The sequence below is a fragment of the Delphinus delphis genome, chromosome 3 (assembly GCF_949987515.2).
Source record: "Delphinus delphis chromosome 3, mDelDel1.2, whole genome shotgun sequence".
Lineage (NCBI taxonomy): Eukaryota > Metazoa > Chordata > Mammalia > Artiodactyla > Delphinidae > Delphinus > Delphinus delphis.
Genome location: NC_082685.1, coordinates 103,244,518 through 103,264,922, shown reverse-complemented (window position 1 = coordinate 103,264,922; position 20,405 = coordinate 103,244,518).

Here is a 20,405-nt window from a genome sequence, read left to right as displayed (position 1 = left end):
AATGCAGAAAAAGAAATGTGGGTTTCTTTTATAAACAGTCTAATCAGGAAATGAATTACACATTCAATCTTATACTCACAAGATTTTTATTTTATTAATTTAGCCCAGGAAACACTGACCTGTTCAACATTTTTATTTACGTAGTATGTGTAAATCTCTAAGTGTTCAATGATTTATTAACTGTTACTTTACAGGTACAAGATAATATTTTAACTCCATTCCACAGATTAATTGAGAAAGAAAGGTTAAATGTTTTGCCTAAGGTCACTCAACAAATCTAAACCAGAGACACATTTAGCTCATTGAACTACTGACTTTCTGTCTTATGTTTTAAATCAGTGAATTATTTTGCTTCTAAATGTACTGAAAGAGATTCAAGGCTCCACGGCAAAATCACATTATGCAGCAGTCCTCCATTTGGAAATAGAAGAAATTTGGTTAAAACGCACACCAACCTTTTTCTATAGTATCGAAGGCAATATTAAGAGGAAAAAATGTAGCCCAAAGAAGGAAACGTCCTAAGTAGGTGCTAAATGGCTTGGCCATGCAAAGAGCCAACTCTTTCCTTTCAGACCAAGAATCAAGATACTTGGGCCCTGGTCCCAGCTCTGCTCTGCCATATACCTAGCTGGATGGTCCTTAATCTCTCTGAGTCTCTTTTCCTCAACTGTAAAATGGATATAAAAAGACCTGCTGGGTCTTCTCTGGTGGCACAGTGGTTAAGAATCTGTCTGCCAATGCAAGGGACATGGGTTCGAGCCCTTGTCCAGGAAGATTCCACATGCCGTGGAGCAACTAAGCCCATGCACCACAACTACTGAGCTTGTGCTCTAGAGCCCATGAGCCACAACTACTGAGCCAGAATGCCACAACTACTGAAGCCCACGTGCCTAGAGCCCATGCTCCGCAACAAGAGAAGCCACCGCAATGAGAAGCCCGTGCAGTGCAATGAAGAGTAGCCCCCACTTGCCGCAACTAGAGAAAGCCCGCACACAGAAATGAAGACCCAATGCAGCCAAAAATAAATAAATAAAATTTATTTAAAAAAAACAAAAAAGACCTTCCTTCCCCTGAGCAAAGTCATGAGTTTCAAATAAAAGTATGGACATGAAAGAGTAATTTAACAATATTGTAAGTTGTCAAGTGCTATGCAAATTCCATTAGTGACTGTGGTAGTACTACTATTGTTGTGTTAGAAAGGAAATGACAGGAAGTCCATTAATAAAATAGATGTCATAAATTATGCCACCAGCCTCACTGAAAATCCAATGAAAATCATGGACTCACTTCAACCAAATTCACAGTCAGAAATATACTCCAAATTTTAACTATAATTTTCAAGAGATTTATAGATCATCTGACACACATGTGTTCATAGACCTCACATTAAGAACACTTGTTGTAGAGGAAGACGAGAAATAACAGATTATCTGGAAAGCAAGGTGGCATGGGAATCAAATAGCAAAGTAGACATATCAATGACCTCAACAATCTCGTGGTATAAAGCTGTAAGAAGATGGTTTAGGGTCATTTCCCACTGAGATGTTGGGCCATCTTTTATAGTGGAATTGCAGGTTGGTACTTTTGCTTATAATAGTGAACATATGTGAGGGTGCGTGCGTGCTCACACACACACACACACACACACACACACACACACACACACACACACACACACACACACACACCCTTCCACTTTATAAGAAGTCACCGTGGAACACTGTGTTCATCCTAGTGTTAACTTTCTGTACTTTGAGATTTACTGGGTTTTTGTAGCCCACATAAAATTTCTAACTGTGTGTTCTATTATATAATGCAAGACTTAGTTATATTCTTTTCAGCACTCACCTCTGCAAAATTCTCAACTGGGAAAATAAAGTATGAAGCTCAAAGAGGGAGTTGGAGAGGTGGAATTAATAAGTAAGGCCAGACACCTCTGACTCCACTATGTTTCCCTGAGTGTTAGAAATAGCAATCTATTTTAGGAATCATAAATTTACTCTATTATATGTAATTCTGACTAGGGAACTTTCTTTTGAGTACAAGGTATGAGAACTTCAGCAAAACCTCTTGGGGATCTATAATACAATGTTTTATATGATGCTTAGAACTGTTCAAAGATAACAAACATGTTATTCTACTAAACTGGAAAATCAACATCGTGTGGCATGTACTATAAAATATTTTATGGAAAGCAAATACATTATATAACGTTATGACCTCAGTAAGTTTGATAATCTGCGTGACTATTTCATTTGATATTTAATGTGTGCTCTGAAAATTCAGTTCATCATTGTTTTACTCTATCACATAAGGCTTTCAACATAAAATTTAAGATGTAGCAATAATAACAATTTTCTGTAACATACAATATATGTCTTTAGATAAGCATCTTTTGAATGAAGCAAGTCTCACTTCTTTATTAACAAATATTGCAGGGAATATTAGCTAGCAATTTCAAAAGTATTTTTCTGGAAACATTAGTAAATCTTTTGCTAAACTTTAGCACTAAAATAATCCAAGTTCATTTTAAACAGCATCATTTGAGTACAATTATAAATATACATGGTTGCAATATTTATATGGGATGGGAGTAAAGTAATGTTTTTTGAGAGCACTGATTTGCACTGATTACTTCTGGATGGCAAGTTACACAATCAATATCATAAGGTTGGTATTAATTTGTACCTATATTGTCAGAACAGAAAACAAGAAGGTAGTTGTTTCAGCAACCTCAGTTATTACATACTCATTTGGAGCAATCTAGAGAAAGGATGTGTTGTTCTGAGAATCTCCAATCATAACCTAAGGTGTGGGGCAAGTAATGAGGAAAATTATATTGCATCCATACAACTATGGTATAAGATCTAACTCCATCCTATTTAGTCAATTGATTTGTTCATCCATCTAGCTATTTATTCATTCTCTTAATCCACAAGACACTGTGCAAGGCTCTGGCAATATGGAGATGAATCAGACATGGCTCCTCAAAGAACTTGAGGTTATTATGAGAGGAAGGCGCTAAACGTTGGGATAGGTTGAATAATAACTTTTAATAATAATTGCTCTTGATAGAAAGGGTACATGTTCACTCTACCTAGGGAAAGGAAAAATGAGAAGAAAGTGTTGAAAAAAGCAGGTGTGAAGCACACCTTGAAGGATATGTAAGTATTCTCTATATGAGACAATTAATGTTTTCATTTTTAAGCCATTTTTTAGTTGGATATTCTGTTACTTGCAGCCCAAAATCTCCTGATACAGGTTTTAAGTAGTTCTATTATAAAATTACTCTTTTTATGGGTCAAAACCAGTCCAAAATCAGCAATCTCATATACTTCAACATTAGAACTAATGTGAGGAGATCGGGGTTTTAAGCAAGGGATTAACATGGTCATGATTTACAGTTTAGAATGCTCATATTAACAGCAGAAAATAGGATGGATTTATTGGGATCTGAAACAGTAAGCAAGGAGGTCAGTTAAAAGACTATTATCATAGCGGAGTTGAGTGCTAACGGGGTACTAAATTAAGGCAAGAGCTCTAAGGATGACATGGTGTGAGAGTACAGGTAAAAGAGATAGTAAAGAGATAGAATTAACAGGTTTGGTAATTTAATGGAATTAAGATGCAAGAAAGAAAAGGATACCCCTCTAGGAAGATTTTCTGGCTCAAGTAGATAATTAAACTGTTTAGTGTAATTGATTCTAACTCTGTTCTCATTTCTGTACCTTGACTCGGGATGCCTATTGGTCCTGGTCCTTTCGCCTTAATGAAAACCCCTCCATCTGCTTTCAGTCATCCTACTGCGCTAGTATCTTCTTGCAGTGACTTGCTTTTTGGGACCTATTGTTTATACCACACATTTTGATGCTCAAAAGCACAGGACTTGGCTCTGTTGTTATCTCGGGACACGAGGCATGCACAATGATGAGCCTCCCCTGATGGAAGTGCAAGCTCTTTGCAAACAGGGACAGGACCCTGACTTCTATTTCTTGATTGTCTTTGTAACACCTGACATATACGTATACACAAAGAAAACAAAACAAAATCGACTTCAATCATGGCCCATCGGATGCTTCCTTATGGTAAAGTGTAGGGAATTTTAAAGAAATGTTGGCTAATCATAGGAAGAGGTGACAGCTGTAACATCTCAGCCTAAGCTGCCCAGTCCCTTCTGCTCCCAAGTTACAAACCCCTGCTCCATGCCCCATGGGGTATCAGACATCTGCTTTACCTCCACAATCCTTATGCCTTACCTATTTGGAAGATAAATAAGGAAATTTAAAGGATCTGACATGCCTTATAATTCTGAGCTTTATTATTTGCATTAATAAATCTAAGAGTGGGAATGGTTGCAAGTGTCCTTAAATTTTAAGGACACTTGCAGGTAACAAATTATTTTGTTTTTAGACAACTCAAGAAAACAAAAATAGTATCAAAATTTACCTGACTTTGAATATTATTTTTATATAGTTACCTAGAATTGAGCATATATACTTTACCAATATATGATTTTCTTCTCAGGCTTATTATATAAGAAAAATTCTTTCAAAAGATAAGAAGAAAATGGTATCATTCAACAGAATCAAGAATTGAATGTGCATTCCATATTTTTGTTGTGGATGGCTTGCCATAATTATAGAAAATATAACAGTTAAATATTAACTTTTGATGCTTTTATACAGATAATGTAGATTCTTCTTTGTGCTTATTCAGGAAAAAGACAAATCTATGATCCTAAAGATTATTCTACAGTTCTCTTTATGTCTATTCCTATAATTTTGCCATTTTGATATAATCTATCTATATTGCATATGAAACTGCAAAATTTGAAAGATGAAAATGATCTATCAAATTATCTGCTATCACACAAACAGGTTAATAACAGTAATTAAAAGAATAATTATGCAACTACATGCCACTCAAAGGAGTCATTTAAATTATGCAAATCAAGCATAAGGTCATGTAATGCTAAGAGAAAAGAGCTAAAATATGCAAAATAGTGTACTCTCTGTTGGTGGTTGCAGTATTAGAAATATTCATATCACAAGCATATAGTGTGCATTTCATTTTTGAACCTTTGTACCATAAAATTGAATTAATTTTTCTTACCTTAGGTACTCTGAAATTTGAGTAGTACAAAGTTTTATAGATCAGCTGATTTCATCCATGAGAAGAATGTTTGTTTCTTACTTGAGTACTTTATTCTTAAGACATTGATTTTCTTTTCTTTCTATAGAAACATGCCACATTATTAAAAAAAAAAGATCTGGTAAACAAACAAAAGTATAAAATGTAAAATAAAAACCACCTGTAATGTTACCATTTTGAAATAAGCACGATCTCATTTTGGGTTCATTTCCTTTCCTTCTTTTATAAGTGCATTTTCTTTTTGGTCATAATGGGTATCAGTTGTTTTCTTGTCTGTGTCACATTTGCTTTTGTATTTCATTTAATATTATATCATGTACGTTTCCCCAGATGGCTCGAAACCTGAATTCTTAATTGGAGGGATGAAATTTTTTACACATGTATGTAATACTTAACTATTTCATTACTTTTATATTCTTTTCATTGCCTGCTTTTCTATTATAAATCAAGCTATGATAAGCATATATTTAATTGGATGAGAATTACTGATTTTTTATTTTACTAGTTTGCTGAAAGTAGAGTCGGAAATTGTGGTTATGGCTATGGGTAGAATTAGATTTAGATTTGGAATTAGGGATATGATAGACATGCTGGGATACATTAACAAATATACATTATACAAAATATACATTAAGAAATTTGTATACAGAACATTTGGATCAGTTTGCTCACCTATAAGCAATCCAGAACACTATAAATTTCCTAGTAATCATGAAAATAATTCATTTTATTAGCATGCCTTTAATTTTTTTCCATATGTTTCTAAGCCCTTTGTTTTTCTTTCTTGATTACATGGCTGTACATAACCTTTATTCATTTTTCCACTTGGTTGTTATTTTTAAATAATTTGCAAGAACACTTTACTTTTTTCATATTTGTTGCAAATATTTTCCCGGTTCTTTTAATTTATATTTTGACATACATATTTTATTTACATACGGTCAAATTACTAAATAGTTACTTTTACAGTTTTCCCATTGTTTTTATGCTTAAAAATCCCTTGACATTTAAAAAATTTTTCCTAGGTCCAAATGAAAATTAATGATAAATTAAATTTATCAGTAATGATAAATAAAATGATTTGATTTTCTCCCCAAAGAGCCCATTTTTCTAACATTTGTTGAATTATATTTCTGTCCTATTTGTTTATTTTTATAAGTTAGTTTACATATTAGCATTTGTTTTAAGATTATCTAGTCTCTTCCACTGATCTGTGTTGATTCTTATGTACATATTACACACTTTTAATTATTTTTATTCTGTACTATGTTTTACTACTTGGGAAAGCAGGCAAGCCCCCACCACTTCTGTTTTTCATATTTCATGTATTAATCTTTCAGATGAACTTATCTGAAGAATTTCAGAATTTATTCCAAAGATAAAAATTTATTATTTTAAAAGTCACTTCATTATTCGAGTACTTCAAAAACACCTCTTATATCTGCCCCTCACATAAGGGAAAGGAACTATTATAAAGTACCTCCTATCTGTCTTCCAAGTACTTGCTAAACATCTTCACATACAATATAGTTCACTCATCCTCAGTCATTCTGTGAAGATAGGATTAATTATTCTAATTTACACATAAGAAATCTAAGACTTTGAGAATTTATGTCTTACCCAGTATTTCAGTAAAAATGCAGGTAGAATTACTCCACACTTAATGCTCCTTTCATAATATCACATATATTTGTCCCTTACTTAAAAAATGAAACCCCCCTCAAGTTTTTAGACTATCATTTTATTTAAAATGCATATATCAAATTTTATGTAACTTTATGTAATTAACGTGCATCTTTTTTAAAATTTGCCTGATGATATATTATGAAGAGATATGTGCCAGAAAAGAAGACATGGAATCTCTAAAGGCAATCATATAAACTATGGTTTACTCTCAGACCACAGTGGAGCTCCAGGTAGGTCACTTGATTTGAATTTACTTATGGGTAAATAATATATGTTTCTAGTCTTCTCAAAGTTAATGATAATCAAAGACCTACATGTATTTTTCATTATTTGAGTTTGTGCATAGAATACACTAGAACAAAATTACTATACTGATATTCAAGAATTAAATGTGTGCGAACCGTTGCAGTCTAATAGGAAAATCTCATTCTTTCAATTCTTTCCAAGTCAAATCCTATTCTAGAAATCCATTTCTAATTTAATCTTTCAGTAATCCCATTCCTGTACCTTACACTTCGGTTAAAATAAATTATTAGATAGTTCTCATATACCAAGATTAATCAGGATTCTTTGGTTGCAAGTGACAGAAGCTTAAGAAAGCTAAAGCAAGAAAGGAAACGGTTTGTTCATGTAATAAGTATAGAGATATCTGGATTCCAGCACGATTTGATCTAGATGTTTAAAAAATATTATCATAAACTTCTCTCTATATATATCTTTCTAGAAATCTCTAAGTTGGATAATTGAAGCATCAGATAATGAGAAGAGTCTGAGATTTTACCCTGCTTGTAAGCTAATGAGTAAACCTACCTCTGTTACATGATACTAAAAGAAGACCTGAGACTCCTGAACCAGAGCCAAAGGGCTTAATTACTCATGACACAGCCAGCAGCACAAACATCAGCATATTTCCATGAATCCCCTTATCCCTAGATCCCACAGGGGTGACACAGACAAGCCCAGGTAGGTGCCTGCACAGACAGTACGTTGTGCAGCAGGACAGGAATCTTGAGCTTAGGGAACATGAATATAGTGGGCACTAAGCATTCCTTTCCTTTGCTCTGGATCTCTAGCTCTCTCTTTCCAAGGCTGTTTACTAAGCAAACATATTTAAAAATATAGTGGAACAAGGTAAAATTATAGTGGAATAAAATAATATGGAAAAAAAGAGTAATCAGTACTTTGTCCACAAGACATGCAGAAGTGTGAGAGACACGTGGAGAATTCTCCCAGCATAAGGCTTTCTCCATCAGGTAGCAAAGAAGCCCACCAGTTATATTCTACTACCTGAGCAACCTCAGCAGAAAGAGAAAGTATGCTTTTTCTCAAAAGTCCTAGATAACATGCCTATTCCCAGACCACTGTAACTGACTGGCCAGGCCTGCCTACCGTGGTCCTCTTTGGAGTGACCTGATCAATCTCCCGCACCTCCCCCATAAATTTAGAGTTGGTGAGAAGTGGGGGCTCAAAGAAATATTAGGGCAGTGTTTCCAGAGAAGGAGGGCACATTGATATAAAGCAGACAAATTCTTTATCATTTACTCTTTTCCTTCTATGTCCCTTGGCTCTCAGTCCTCTGTTTTTTGTCCTCTCTTCCTCTTTCACCTCTGTGTGTCCATCTCTGAGACATCTTAAAAAGCCATGCTCAAGGGCACACTCCAGCATGAAGAAGAAAATGTTCCCTTCCCAGCTAGAGGATTCTCTAGATCCACTCAGCATTTTGTCTTCCTTAATTATAGCACGTTTTACTTCCTATGCGTTGCATTACAGTAATGAGTTTAGATGTTTTAACCTTCCCAACTAGACAGGGATCTCCTTCTGATCAAGGTCGTGTCTCTACCTCTTGGTGTCTCCTATGGGTCAAAGCATATTGCAGGTGCTTAATATATACGTACTGGATAAAGGAAAGGATATTAGATGAATTTCAATCGCTTAGATCTCTTAACTAACAATGATGGAACAATTACCAGGCCAGGAGTCCAGAGACTTCGCTGCTCTTCTATTTTTAACACACACTGGTTAGCCACCTTAGCAAATTTGTTAACCTCTCTGAGGCTCAATCCTCTCATTTGTAAAAAGGTGAAACTGTGTGCTATTCCTCATGTGGTTATTGAGATAATCACATGACAAAATGCATATAAAATCACTTTAGCAATGTAAACCACTCTAATAATTAATGAATTCCATTTTCAAATAACAAGTGAACCATTTCTGTTATATGAATTCAATGTGTTCAATATTAGCAGAATAATTATTATACAAAAGTAAGTAGATATAATTTGAAGGATGCTTGCAAAAATTCTGTCTGTACCAAAATATATTGCTTGGTCCTTCTAATTCCTCCATCACATTTTAATTTCTCTGATTTAATTTTAAGAATAACTACCTCCAAAAATTCCGATAAAAGTATAAAATTTTGATAGAGTTAGTACACTAAACCATTATTGCTTATAAAACTTTATCTTTTTTTGTCTGAGAGGCAAAGGGATATACACCAGTAAGTTTCGAAAGGAAGAGGGACAAAATTAGAAAGTAAAACCATGAGATGAGTTTGTCTAGAAGACAATCAGAGGAGAAGCACATTGCCACAAAGGAAAAAAGCTCTTAAAGAGAGACAGAGATGTTGCCAATTTTTTTTTTAAATCCCTAATTCATAGATTTGCCTTGGACTGGTCTTGTCAAACAGGCAGGTTTTCTGTATATCTATTTTTTTTTTAATTCACAATTTTCTTTTTCAAATTTGAACAGGAAAACAGACTAGAACAAAATAATCCATTCGTTCAGAGATTTTTCTCCCTTTAGAGGAGGAATTCCATAGCTTTTTGAAGTTTCATTTCTGCTATGTTAACCAATAGTTAGAAAAGAAGATATTTTCCTAGATTTTCTTCCTAGAAGTTTTGGATGCCTCCTCAATATTGAACAGAATTTACAAATACTCAAGTGTTGAAAATTACCCCTACCAAAGCTATGTGGTTCTCCCAACTGTCAAGGAAATCAGTTTATCTCCATAAAATGCCTTCCTAATTAATAATGAGCAAATGCCCTATGAGCAAAATCATGACAATGTGATACAGAAATGTTTGCAGTTCATGAACAAAGTTACAAAAATAAAAAGACACAGAAGCTAATACAGAAAGCCCAAAGCAACGACATATCTTTCCCAGAGGGTTGGGAACTGCATGGAAACGGTTCCAAACTACTTCCTCAGAAATAAGCAGAAATGAAAAATTTGAGGCCGGACTGTATTTCTAAAGTCTACAATGCATTCCAGGCATTCCGTTGAGGTTCATGATCCCCAGCAACAAAAGCTATAATAGGGATCAAGAAGAATTCAAACTGGTAGTTTGGCAGAAAGAATCCACCTGCAACATAAGGTCATTACATCCTGCTTCTTCATTACAGTGATCTCCTAAACCGGGGAATTAACACTTTATCAGGGAGGTGAATGAGGCAGTACTTACTCAGCTGTTTACTTGGGAGAGACTACAGTGACCAAAAAGACTGTAAATAAATCATCAGAGCTCTGATTTCAGAGAACATTACAGGAATATACCCCAAGACTCAAAATTAATGAGTAGTACCTTCCTTTCATTCAACAGATGGGGCACACCTCTGTGTCAATCAAACTGCAACTTTCAGCCCCCTTCCCTGCCTGCCAAGGTTATAAGGAAAACCTTGATGGACCCTTTGAAGGCTTTGTGTGGTTTTTTTTTGACTTTTCAAAATTCTCATCTAAATGTTCCTTAACAAAATGCTGCAACGTGAAAAGAGTATCCTGGATGCTTTTACAAAGTTCTCATATGTTGTTTGTATCCCTGCAAAGTTTTAGATATCCTTGTAGTAAGCCTTCAAGGAAAAGTAACTGCTTAATGCCATGTACATGTGGATGAAATGTAGGGATCTAGGTTAGTCATTGAAAATAGTCATGCTTAGATTTTGGAGTGAAGCATCTCTGTCTGTTGAGGTTCTGGAAGTGGCAATTTTCAGTTGTTCTGTTAGCTTTTCCAGTCCTCTGCGAGCAGATGAAGTCTAGAGAACATAACACTCACATTATCTTAATATGTGACACTGGCTAGTTCCTGTTATAATTATTCAAACATGAAGAATTATTAGCAGTTAAAATTATATTTAAAAAGTACATTTAAATATGTATATGTTTACATATACACAAAGTCTAGTGTTGTTTCAATGCATACATGAGAAATAATCAAAATAACAAACAGCAAACAAAAAATCAAGCCTAGATAGAATGCATCCTAATCTGATCATCTGCAGAGGAATTTTTCCCAGCATCAGAAATAAAACTCTTACGGTACATTCTATATTGGGAATTTGTGCCAAGAGGACAAACATGTCCAGAGCCTAAATCATAAAAATGCCTTACATTGAATTAAGAGGAAAATGCAACAGTTGACCTGAAGACAATACAGGCTTTTAATCAATGACAAAAATCATTAAAATGTTCAACAGAAAAAAAGCTCAGGTAGAAAAACGTGCACGCACGCGCACACACATGCACGCACGCACGCACGCACGCGCACACACACACACACACACACACACACTACTAAGAGAGCTCTATCTCCAAGGACTACAGCAAAAGCACTGTGAAAGGTTTAAATGGAGAATAACACTCCTGAGAACACAAATGAGAAGCAATCACCACTCTAAGTCGGAAACAACAACATAGAAGTAGGAACCATTCAAGAGATTTCTTTAGTTTCCCCAATTAAACAGGAAAAATACATACGTCTACTGACATTTCTTTCACAAATCACAGGATTGTTACTTTTTGTATGAAATTTGTAAAATGGCGTTAAAATTTATAAATTACAAATTCACTCACTGTATTAATAAGTTGTGTTATTTCCAAGAAAATAGGTAAGAATAATTTTTAAAGATAACTACCATAGGGAAAAGGAAAATAAGTTCTCTGGAGAAAAGTAGAATTGCTATGCCTGTGGTACCCACCAAAGCCTGTTACACAAGATAATGAAAGAATCCCATTCACCGTGTTACAGGAGACAACTAAGAACAAAGGGATTTGAAGGCTTTAAAGATGATGTGAAATATATAGGAAAAGAATATTTGTGGTGGCCAAATGTTGCATAATTTTAAAGAAAGCCACCAAAAACTAGGCTATAATATATACATTTATGAATATAACAGCATTACCACCTAAAGGAATGACAGCAATTTACAGAAGATGCCAACAGTAGTTTGTAGGTTTAAAATATCTTCCGATTCCCCAGAACCATAGAGCTACTGAATATTCAGAGAATGGAGCAAAAACAGATCTTCATAGACCTGCATGGGTCATGCCCAGAAGCTGCAAAAAAAAAAAGGACTTTGCAAGGAATTGTGAGGTGGTCCCAAAATCCAAGTTCCAACAGCAAGCAAATGGCCCAGTCAGAAGCTGAACCAAACTTAAAATATGAAGATCCCACTCCACTCCACTAAGCATTGCTCATATCTTCCTCAACGCTATCCTCCAAAACAGGAAACATAATTCCTCCAGAGGGGAGAAGCCTGTTGTTTTCTATCAAAAGAGAGGCAAATTTATCCAAATTTCTCTTCAATTCTATCCAATTTGTGAGTCAGCCACAAGGACAGTGGATAGATTATGACAGGTCATTGGAGTCCTCTAAAGCAGTTGTTTAGAGAGTTTGAGTTCATGAAAACCACATAGAAAAGGCAACCCTTGTTCACTGTTGGTGGGAATGTAAATTGGTGCAGCCACTGTGGAAGACAATATGAAGGTTTCTCAAAGATCTAAAAATAAAACTACCATATGACCCAGCAATTCCACTCCTGGGTAAATATCTGAACAACACGAAAACACATTCAGAAAGATACAAGCACCCCAACGTTCATAACAGCATTATTTACAATTGCCAAGACATGGAAGTAACCTAAGTATCCATCAACAGATGAATGGATAAAGAAAATGTGGCATATATATATATATATATATATATATACACATACATACATACACATACACACACACACATACCACAATGGAATTCTACTCAGCCATAAAAAAGAATGAAATTTTTGCCATTTGCAGCAACATGGATGGACTTGGAGGGCATTATGCTAAATGAAATGTCAGACAGAGAAAGACAAATACTGTATGATATCACTTATATGTGGAATCTAAAAAAGTACAAGCTAGTGAATATAACAGAAAAGAAGCAGACTCACAGATACAAAGAACAAACTATTGGTGACCAGTTTGTGGAGGAGGGGCAGTAGAGCAGTGGTGTGTCAGATCATTTTACCAGGTAATATTATAATGAGAATTAAAATTTTTAAGTACATTATGAGTATTATAGAATCTAATTTTTTATAGTATCAACATAAAAATATCACAATAGAAACTTAAGAACTCTGCTATAACCTAAAGAGATGTTACAACCCAAGTCGTCCTCTACCTAAAGCACCCTGTTAAGAGATGGGCAGCTTCAAAAAATGATCTTGACATGGCCTCCTGTGGGTCTGCCGTGAATATTGCATTCCTGCCATGCACGTGCCTCCAAGAATTCTGTTACCTAAGAGAATGGAGGTGGATAATACAAACCGTAGAGAGAGAGATAGGGATCTGGGTCCTACTCCTGGCTCTTACTTAGCCAGAAACAAACTTTCTTTTTTTTTTTTTTTTTTTTGTTGTGGTACGCGGGCCCCTCACTGCTGTGGCCTCTCCCGCTGCGGAGCACAGGCTCTGGACTCGCAGGCTCAGCGGCCATGGCTCACGGGCCTAGCCGCTCCGCGCCATGTGGGATCTTCCCGGACCAGGGCACGAACCCATGTCCCCTGCATCGACAGGCGGACTCTCAACCACTGCGCCACCAGGGAAGCCCAAACTGTGTTTCTTTTAACAGATCACTTAATTTGGCAAGACCTTGGTAATAATAAGGAAACATATGTGGAGCTACTTATAGAGTATCAGGTAATTTATTCCATTTCTTTAACTCTAAATCATCTGACTAGGAAGACTGTGTTAACTGGATTAACACTTTTGAGAAAAGATACACAAGAAAAAATCAGAAGGGAAAATAATTTTTCTAAAATAAAAAAGACCTTTAAAGATATATGTAAAAAAGAAAGATTGAATAATAATATGGGCACAGTGTTTAAGGAATAAACATCCAAAAATGCATTGCTAAGGATACAAAATGTAAGTGACACACATTCCTTTAATTTTCTTCAAATTATCATATAGAATACTTTCCATAAAGATGCAGCCATCTGCATTTCATCTTGAATAATCTTATTTATTCATTTACACCCTACTTTATTCCTGAAAAGATCTGACTTAGCTACGTAATTGGTGTACATTTTTTTTAAATCTTAATGGTTTGAATGACAACTGAACAATATTTAAAACTGAAAATTAAGAAAGCACAAAATGTGTATGATATTTGAAATATTATCTTAAAAGATAGTTCAGAAACAATTCTAAAATTTCCATTCTTAGAATAAATAAGTACCAAAATATATCCCCTGGGACTAATTAAGAAATGTTGTGTTCAGATGTGCAGTATCATATATAAAACTACCTTTTCTCTAACTGAGAGAAAAATAAGGGGCGGTCTAAAGCAGGCTTCCAGCATCTTAATAAAAACAACACATTACGGATCCAGAAACTTCCTAAGTCCTTCAGATGCATTATCTCATTTCATCTTCTCAATAATCTTAAAAGGCAATTATCATTATTATCCCCATTTTACAGATGAAGAATTTAAGAATTAGGGCAAGTACCTTGCCCAAAATCATACCTGTGTGAAATGAGAGAGAGTTAAAATTAAACCCAACCTAATTTGTATTTACCCTTCTAATTACCTCATTTTCCTGCCTCCCATTCACTTGATGTTTTGAGAGAGCATTACGTCCTCCCCACACATAGCTACAACTCTCTGTCCACGATTGCTCTGATCAGGTATTTTGTTTTTCACGATGCTCCAGCAAAATGAAGAAATTCCGCCACAAGCCTTTCTGGCTTCTTGTATCACCACTCCCTTTTCGCCACCCAATTCGCCAACATCATTTCAGGAGGCACAGAGCACTAGTGCATAATGTGGAGTTTCCCAGAGCTGTCACAGTCAAGATGTGTGTAGAAATGTGGCTCTAGGACTCCACACTGGGGACAAGGTGGAGACAGGGGCAGGTTACTATAGCTCTTCCCTGAATGTGAAAAGGGGAACATCAAGCCTGCTACTGTGTTGCCTATTTCCTGAGATGTATTGCCATCACTGAAGGAAAACAAAATTATTTTCCCTAGGAAACCAAGTGTTATTACATGTAAATCATTCATGTGCTGTTTAAAAGATTTGCATATTGATGAGCCCAAGATTTCTCATATTCTACATTTCTACAATGTGTCTATGGTCATGGCTTAAAGCCCATCACAGAAAAAAAAAAAGGCCATTTAGCAATATTTCACTGGTGATTCTAAACATGCATAAGTCATGGAGCCTATGCAAGGTCATGTCCTATAATGGAGACCGTACATTTGGGGATGAATCATCTAACCTAAATGGGTAAAAAAGCAACATGTTACCAGTGATGTCTTATCACCTTATAGAGCATCTTATCAAACTATATTCCCGTGAAAACTGTTTGAAAAGGAGAAATGTGTCATACACTCAATTAATCTGTTGGAGAGCTGGTCTTACAATTCCCTTTCTACCTTATTCCAGCAATATTTGGCAGGAAAAAATAGAGTTTAATAAAGTAGCATCTTGGAGTGTATGAGCAGTGAGGACTGTGTGGAAATACATTGAGTACTCTTTGCCATAAGCCATGTCCCAGGGAATTTCCCACCATAATTCCAACAATTCCAAATTTGCCCTATGAAAGAGTCAGCCAACTTGTTTCCCAGCCCAACTTCTCCCAATGCCAGAATTGAAGCGTGGCTGCCCTGTACCCCACTGGACCTCCACTAGCAATGGCTCCAAGAGTATCCCATATTGCTTCCACCCGTGGTGTGAAATAACTTTAGTTTCTGCTTTTAAGTCAAGTGTATATGAGTCTACCAGGATGAAATTGGTTGAGCAGTTCATTCATTTACTAAACAAATATTTCCCAAGTGCCTGTGTCATGGCAGGCACTGAACTAGATGCCAAGAACACAACAGTGAGCAAGAGAAATCTGGTCCCACTGCTCACGGAATCCATATTATCAGGGGAGACAGAAAATTATACAAGTAAGTACAGTGGAGACAGTCATAGACATACTTAACTTTGTCTCTGTTATCTATATTCATTCAGACCAGAAAAAATAGAAAAAAGAAAAGGAAAAGGAAGAGTGGGCAGAGGGGAAAAGAGAGAGAGAAACGTAAAAAATTTAAACTCTACCCACTATTATTCTCAATGATATGTCCTGAGGTAAACATGATCTAGGAAAGATGAAATCTCAGTTATCACCTGCCATACACAATGTGACCATCTCACCATGGGATAATCTGAGTGTTTTGAAGCTTTGACCACTAACACAAGACACTGCCTTCCTCTTATCTGCTACTGAATTAATAGCAGCCTAGAAGACAAATGGGTTATGCTGGATTTATTAAAGACAGGATAAATGAATATATCCTCCAATGTGGTGCCTTCCCATAGAAGTTTGCAAAGGTAATTTTGACCTTAAGTAAATTCTGTTTACCAAAATGTGAAAGCTATGTCTCTACTCCATGATAATGTGGTATATGGTAGGAAAGAAAAGTTCTAGGCACTTATGTGGCCAAAATTTGTCCTGTTTGATTTCACAGATCACCACATATACAAGTGAAGTGGAGTGGGCTATGGAAGGGTCGTGTTTTCTGCCAAACACTGTGGAATTTATTCTCTTTTCTTTTAACTGTGCCTGTTGTGCACTGCTGATATCTTTACTGTGCAAAGCAATTTCGAAAAAGATCAAAGTATTTTACCATTAGGACAAGATCTTTTCGCACCTGAGAGGATGCTGTGTTTAATCTCAGTGCAATTCTTCTTGATACCAATAAGATGGATCAAAAAAAACCAAACCAAAACAAAACACCCTTCATTTCTATTGGTAGATTCTCAGGATGAGAATCTGACTATTTCCTTCCAGTTTGTTTCTTCATTGGGCATTGCTAGCAAACCTGCTCAAATGAACTGGGTTTCAGGAAAGACTTTTCGGATGAACGTACCCCATGCAATAAAAGAGAATCTGAGTATAAAATGAAGGCAATTGCCTATATAATTCAAGGCAAAAGCTCACCTTTATCTCTATTACCTGGATACTTGAAGTGGGGGAAAGGCTGTAAATTATGTAAATAATTGCATTATTTCTTTAATTCGTTGCATCTTCATACTCAAATACAAAGTTTCTTATTTTCTTTTTGCAAATAGTTCAGTTTCTAAACTTCATTGAAATAAATAACAAAACCAAATGAAAGCATTTTCATTCGAAGACTTGATGACTCAGAGAAGTATACGGGTCCTATAGCAAGATGTTAACTTTTGCATTACTGTTGCATTATAATATTACTTAATTGATATTCAGAAACATGCAAGGCCATGTTACTTTCCCATAAACTGAAGTAGAAAACGTTGAAATGGAAAAGAACAACAAGAATGCATAAAATATGAAAAATTTTGTCATGTTCTATTAGGGTTTTTCACGTTAGCATCCTATTATATTACTATTTGTTTTCACTAATATGATATGAAAGTTGCTGAAATGATTACATGGTCATATCTTATTAGGTAACTCAAATTCTAAAATTATATGATTCTAATATAAGATGAAAGAAAACTGTTAATATTATAAAAAGTTTCTAATATGATCTGAAGGCCCATCTGGAAACAAAAAAGTTTAAGTTACTTTGGTATGATTTCTTGGAGACATTTTCTTTATAGGAACCAGGTGGTGACAGAGAAGGAGAAATTGGGCACAAGGATATCACTGCTAGACTGGATTCATAAATGGAAAATATTTCTCTCGGGTAGGCAATATGTTGCATGAATTTTTGCATGAATTATTTTATCCATTCTAAACAATTATGAATATTGATTAGAAGAGCTGAGTTTTATTGTCATTGGTTTTCAATGCAGGAAGTAGCTGCAGTGATTTAGCTTTTGCCTTTTTCTTCTTTTTTTGGTAAGAAAAGCCACTATTAGGAATATGTCTCTTCATAATTTGCTTTCACCTGAGAGTTACTATTAATTGTTAAACAATACAGTTTGATATATACTATGAGATAATAAATGGAGGGTGTTGCTTAAGTTAACAGTTCTTTAGCTCTTACTGAAAAACTGTTTTTTAATGTATTGTGCTTATTAAATGTGATAATGAATCATTCAGTAGTCTGCTTTATTAAATAATTGGGGGTTAAATCTAAACTTACTTTCAATCTGGGCATAAAGATGATACTTTGGGATCTTAGAAGTAATGTTTGCAATGTAACTTTGGAGTCAAAATAGACTTCTTTACGAAAACTTGTTTTTATATTGCAGAAACCTGCCATAAGAATCAAGTTGAGAAATGAAAGAAATGTTGGAAGAATAGAATAATTGATTGTAAAGGATGTTATTTACTCTTTTAAGAACACTAATTTCAAAGTTCTATAAGATTCCCTAAAATATTGTATTTAAATGAAGACTGCCACATTTTAATATTTATCTTTTTTTAATGGGCAATGTTTTTTTAACATCTTTATGGGAGTATAATTGCTTTACGATGTTGTGTTAGTTTCTGTTGTATAACAAAGTGAATCAGCTGTACGTATATATATATCTCCATATCCCCTCCCTCTTGGGTCTCCCTCCCACCCTCCCTATCCCACATATCTAGGTGATCACAAAGCACCGAGCTGATCTCCCTGTGCTATGCGGCTGCTTCCCATTAGCTATCTGTTTTACATTTGGTAGTGTATATATGTCCCTGCCACTCTCCTACTTCGTCCCAGCTTCCCCTTCCCCTTCCCTGTGTCCTCAAGTCCATTCTCTATGTCTGTGTCTTTATTCCTGTCCTTCCCCTAGGTTCTTCAGAACCACCTTTTTTTTAAGATTCCATATATATGCATTAGCATATGGTATTTATTTTTCTCTTTCTGACTTACTTCACTCTGTATGACAGCCTCTAGGTCCATCCACCTCACTACAAATAACTCAACTTCGTTTCTTTTTTGGCTGAGTAACATTCCATTGTATATATGTGCCATATCTTCTTTATTCATTCATCTGTCAGTGGACACTTAGGTTGCTTCCATGCCCTGGCTATTGTAAATAGAGCTGCAATGAACATTGTGGTGCATGACTTTTTTTGAATTATGGTTTTCTCAGGGTTTATGCCCAGTAGTGGGATTTCTGGGTCATACGGTAGTTCTATTTTTAGTTTTTTAAGGAACCTCCATACTGTTCTCCATAGTGACTGTATCAATTTACATTCCCACCAACAGTGAAAGAGGGTTCCCTTTCCTCCACACCCTCTCCAGCATTTACTGTTTGTAGATTTTTTTATGATGGCCATTCTGACCAGGATGAGGTGATGCCTCATTGTAGTTTTGATTTGCATTTCTCTAATGATTAGTGATGTTGAGCATCCTTTCATGTGTTTGTTGGTGATCTGTATATCTTCTTTGGAGAAATGTCTATTTAGGTCTTCTGCCCATTTTTGGATTGTTCATTTTTTTGATATTGAGCTGCATGAGCTGCTTGTATATTTTAGAGATTAATCCTTTGTCGGTTGCTTCATTTGCAAATATTTTCTCCCATTCTGAGGGTTGTCTTTTTGTCTTGTTTATGGTTTCTTTTGCGGTGCAAAAGCTTTTAAGTTTCATTAGGCCCCATTTGTTTATTTTTGTTTTTATTTCCATTTCTCTAGGAGGTGGGTCGAAAAGGATCTTGACGTGATGTATGGCATAGAATTTTCTATGCTTACCTCTGAGTTTTATAGTGCCTGGCCTTATATTTAGGTCTTTAATCCATTTTGAGTTTATTTTTGTGTATGGTCTTAGAGAGTGTTCTAATTTCATTCTTTTACATGTAGCTGTCCAGTTTTCCCAGCACCACTTATTGAAGAGGCTGTCTTTTCTCCATTGTATATTCTTGCCTCCTTTATCAAAGATAAGGTGACCATATGTGCATGGGTTTATCTCTGGGCTTTCTATCCTGTTCCATTGATCTATATTTCTGTTTTTGTGCCAGTACCATACTGTCTTGATTACTGTAGCTTTGTAGTATAGTCTGAAGTCCAGGAGGCTGATTCCTCCAGTTCCGTTTTTCTTTTTCAAGATTGCTTTGGCTATTCCAGGTCTTTTATGTTTCCATGAAAATTGTGAAATTTTTTGTTCTAGTTCTGTGAAAAATGTCATTCATAGTTTGATAGGGATTGCATTGAATCTGTAGATTGCTTTGAATAGTATAGTCATTTTCACAATGCTGATTCTTCCAATCCAAGAACATGGTATATCTCTCCATCTGTTTGTATCATCTTTAATTTCTTAACATTTTATACACTGGAGAAACTTTTTTCTCAAAGATGGCATTATCGATGGTTTAAAAAATGATTATGATTGCTAGAAGGGCTTGACTTATGAAATC